At 31.8% G+C, this 4,809-nt stretch overlaps 2 long non-coding RNA genes across 4 annotated transcripts; both read right to left on the reverse strand.

The window, feature by feature from the left end:
* Positions 1–258: 258 nt before the first annotated feature.
* On the reverse strand, positions 259–1,636 carry LOC111877550 (uncharacterized). Its single transcript, XR_002845458.2, has 5 exons — positions 1,587–1,636; positions 1,396–1,471; positions 1,108–1,305; positions 671–761; positions 259–555 (listed from the first exon to the last, which is right to left on the reverse strand). It is a non-coding gene; the product is annotated as an uncharacterized LOC111877550 (long non-coding RNA).
* Positions 1,635–3,586, reverse strand: LOC122195868 (uncharacterized). Of its 3 annotated transcripts, none has more exons than XR_008231262.1 (4): positions 3,106–3,586; positions 2,013–2,887; positions 1,858–1,935; positions 1,635–1,668 (listed from the first exon to the last, which is right to left on the reverse strand). It is a non-coding gene; the product is annotated as an uncharacterized LOC122195868 (long non-coding RNA). The 3 variants fall into 3 exon arrangements; XR_008231261.1 differs by having other exon boundaries at positions 1,635–1,678; XR_006186825.2 differs by lacking the exon at positions 1,635–1,668 and having other exon boundaries at positions 1,920–2,367; positions 2,568–2,887; positions 3,106–3,564.
* Positions 3,587–4,809: the final 1,223 nt, after the last annotated feature.

Below are 4,809 nucleotides of genomic sequence, written 5' to 3' on the forward strand. Positions count from 1 at the left end.
ACAAAAGTGTAAAAAGCTTAGTGTGAGTTTTTTTATGTAGCCAAACACCTAATGTTCATCTCTGTAGTTTTTCCATCATATAATAACAAAACAAAACTGGTCAAATGGAGATCGCACTTACATGATTCGTCCATTACAGCATGGACAAATTTGGTGGGCAAGTAAAAAACCAAAAACACGATCCAACCATGGCTTTTACAAATTCACGTCTAACAACTTGAGACTTTTCTTTTGGGCTACCTTTCTTTTCACCATAGGTTCCTCTACGAATAATTATCTGTCATTCAAATATTTTGTTAATATTTCATCGTTATAGTCATCATCCATACCCATTGATACTAACAACAATTATCCTTAAAATAATTTACTTTCTTCATGTGATCATAATCCTTTTTCACTTACCTCCATAAAGACACAAAAGAGAAAAAAAAAATTAAAAATAATTTTCCAACCATCAAATCACCTTCAACAACCTCTTAAATTTGGATGAAACCTTTAAACCATCAAACCAATTCCTTCTTACCATGCACACCCTTTAATCTTGCTTTTAGTTCCCTGTAAAATTTAACCACAAAAAAAACAAAAAAAAATTAACTTTCATAGATTAAATTATAAATAAAATTATCGTTCCAAAAGTTATATAAAAGGGTAAAAATGGAAATGAAAATACCAAGAACCGAAAAGCAAATTATGAACCCAGCTGAGATTTACACAACTCTTCAGTTGCCTAAACGGGTGACATGTAGCAGACCCCGTTCACACTGTGATGCGCAAACCGTTAAATTTTTTTTAGTGTTTTAGAAGGAAAATAAATAAATAAATAAATAATTTCAGCTATATAAGTTTAACAATAATAGAACAACAATTCAACATATTTCTCAAGTAATTCTTCAATAACAGAAGAAAGTAAACTGCATATCATAGTATATTATAAACCATGAAGATTTATGAGTGTGAACAAAAACTTTATTTTTCTAACTTGAATGTGGCACTGAAAACAATTTTTTTTATGTTAAGCCTTTATTAATAGATAGCTCTATAAAATTTATTTTTATGAACAAAAGAATACGAAAAGAGAGATGGGGTTCATTTGTAAATCGAACATACATGGCTATCACTTGCACCTGGCAGCTACAACACATTTCAATTCTGCATTACCCCTGAAAAGAAGTGCTATTTGGTCCTTTAACACGAAACTTTTTTGTAACATAAACAAACCATACCAAAACTAATTAAGATATTTGCAAACAAAAATTAGAGAATTGCCCTCGTTGTCTATTAAAAAGAATTCCCCATATACATAACCTGCCAACACAAAATTAAGATAGAAATATCACTTCACAATTGAGATGAATAGGTTGGACTATAGACTAATATGGATTTTTTTTGTCCTACCATGAAAAAGTAGCATGCATATTTAGGAGCAACAACCTGCTTTTTCTTTGTAGTTCTTATTCACATCTCGAACTACCTATAAATATAGATACTTTAAATGTTTAGCTCTATATATAAAATCATATAAATGGTGGGTTTTTTTAATTTTTAAAAATTGCTAAAAAAAATTAATAAAAAATTGATGCCGTTACCAGAAGCTATTAATGGAAATGTGTAAAACGTGAAGATCACCAGTATTTTTCCCCGACCCAAAAGGATGCAAACACTCATTACCTACAATGGACTTCACATCCAAAAAATTATAAAAGAAAATAAAAATAACAAATCCTTTGCAGATATGAAATCTGAAAAGTAATCATAAGTGCCCCAATTTCCAGACCGTTTTCAGACTTAAAAAAATATCATACATCAAGTTTTGGTTAAACAAACGAAGAACAAAGAAAAAAAGCCTTATTTTATTACCTGTGTTGCAGGAATATTCCTTCCAGTTTGGAGAGTTGGAATTAAAAAAATATATATATACAGGTAGTATGCTGTAAGCTTCAAACATGAACCAAAAACTTTAGGAATTGTATCTTTTTCCTATCCCTTTTTATTAAAAAAGGAACAAAGAGAACCTGTTTCACCCATTTGAAAAATGAGAAAAGAGTTAATCTAAGCCAGTGAAAAATTGGTATGGAATAGGAGATATCGGTGCAATTGAAGAGTTGGTGGACACGAAAATATTTGTTTCCAAAGTTCCAGTGCAACTGAGTCAACGATCAATCAAAAATCTTTAACCAAAACACACATACGCACACACACAACGAAAAATTGAAGAAGTAATCATTATATGAAGCAAATACAGTAAGTTTTGGCCAAAAGGGTATTTTTGTCACAGTTGTTGATTTTTCTGCTGAAAGAGGAGAGGAAGTTGCATCACTTTGACTTCAAAAATCCAATTGTATCTGTCTGTTTGGAACAAAGTTGTACCTGGGTTTCAAACACAAAAACCATTATTTCATTCTTTGATTAGTTTGTTTGAGTAAATCTCATAAACCAATAGATGATAAGTTTCGGTTAGAGACGACATAAAAAATATGAATTTAGTAAAAACTTTTAACAAACAATTGGTGGGCAAATGTTTCAACACGTAATCAAAGTTAGCATACCATTCCAAATTGTTCCAATACCTGTATCGCCCTATCAACCAACTGCAATCCTAAGCTCGGTGACCTTCAAACGAAGTCATTTACAGTCTGAGATACAAACAACCCAAAAAAAAAAGTCGACATAAGAACAAATATGGTGTCATAAGCATAAAAAGTGAAATTTAAAAGTCATAAAAAGGAAGATGATGCTCTTATATCAATCATGTCCTCGACTAAAACTGCCTTCAGAGTTTTTATCCACAGGAATTGAGAGACTTTCATAACTCGGACATCATGTCTTGATGATTCCCAAATCTCCACCGGTAGAGACTTTAGTTGTTCTCGGTGACGGCGTCAAAGTTCTTCAAACAGAGAGAAATAAAAACCAATAAATAAAAAAATAGACCCATCAGAAGAGAAGTAAATTGTTATACACTTTCCATCTGATTTATTTTCCCCAAAACTTTTTTTTTTCCATGCGTTTAATGGATTTCATCACAAAAAACTTAACAATTTGTAGTAATTTACATCCAAAACAAAAACAAAACGTATTTTAAACAAATTAAAGTTAAGCGTTTACCTGATATGATACCATCGGGTGGTGAAAAACTTGATTTCGCATAATGGTATAGTAGAACACGGTAGCAGGATGGTCGCGGATGTAAGCTTCAGTTTACCCAAGAAGCAAAAACAAAGCCCTAATCTTGAGCTTAGCTTTGAGGTCGAAAATCGGTTTGTGGTATGAAGGGAGCTTCCGTAGGGTAAGGATTAATCCAGTTAGATAAGCCAGTGGAGGAAAGAGGTAGCAATATATTATCTGTTGTTCGTTTGCAATTGGAAGCAGTGGGCGGTGGAAGCAGAACATAACACGTCGCAAGTAACGAATGACAGCCGCTTAAGGCGGTGGAGAATAGTGGCAGTGGGAATGAAAGCTTCGAGAAGTATTGAGAGGAGATCCCAATACACTGCGCAATTTAACATGAAGTCACTGTTCCTATTCCTGCACAAATTAGCATGAGGACACTATTCCTTAGCATTGTCCAAGTTTAATATGTATATATAATGTATTGTTTTGTTATATAAGTAATTTATTTTGTATTATGAGACTACAAACGTGTTATTTAATTTGAAAATTAGTAAAACTATCACACACACACACACACACATATATATATATATTAAAAATTTTAAAATTATGACACGCAAAAATGTTTGTCATCTTTCTTTATAACATGGGCTTTAATGATACGTAAGGCGATTTGTAAACGCGCGTCGTAAGGTTACGAAACGCAAATGTGTGTCGAATTCTTTATGACAGGGTCTTCCTTGACACGCATTGTGTGTCATAAGAGTGCATCATAAATGTGTGTCGTAAGGTTACGACACGCAAATGAGTGTCGTCTGTGGATTTTACGACACGTAATGTGTGTCATTAAAGGGTATTTTTCTAGTAGTGTCATCTTAGTGATTGTGGATTTATATCATAACTGATCCTTGAAGAACATCCCAGTGTAATTGATTGACTAAGAAGATGAATCAGATATTGTTGCAATTAGTTTGATCTAGAGATGAGTAATACTTTGTTCCAATCAAGTTTTACAGTTCTACTCTAGTAACTACAAATCGTATCTCAAAACTTTTTTCAAACTAAGAAGGTTAAAAACACCTCGAAATATGTAGACTAAAATGTATTCTTACTCTAGCACATATAGAATTGGAGTTGTGATGTTTTTTGTTAATCAAGAAGCAAAAGAGAAAACTCATATGTCAAGAAGTCAGTGGAAATCATATTGATCTTCAGAGTTTCAAGAGTCAACCAACAATAAACCATTTATTTATCATTAGCATGCAACCTGAGGGAATGAAATTTAGAATAGCGAAGTTCAGCCAATGAAGGAAAGCTAAATTTTAATTTTGGTTCGTCCTAAACCTTGTCTTTTGATTATAGGTTGAAAATGATAGATTCACATGGATGGGAACATATGAACCATAAAATCTAGGTAGCAAAGGTTTCACTCTAATTAATAAGAATGATTATGAGGAAATATTTACGCTAGTAGATTTTAAATATCTAATAAAAGACAATATGGATATTGGTTGTGTTAATTGCATCCTCAAATTCACAATATGAATACGACAACCCTATTCATAATTTCGAATTGTGAGGAATGGCAAGGAATTGTTTGAACTTTCAAGACTTATATATATATATATATATATATATATATATATATATATATATATATATATATATATATATATATATATATATAAGTTCTAAAAG

This window comes from Lactuca sativa, chromosome 3 (assembly GCF_002870075.4).
Source record: "Lactuca sativa cultivar Salinas chromosome 3, Lsat_Salinas_v11, whole genome shotgun sequence".
Taxonomy (NCBI): domain Eukaryota; kingdom Viridiplantae; phylum Streptophyta; class Magnoliopsida; order Asterales; family Asteraceae; genus Lactuca; species Lactuca sativa.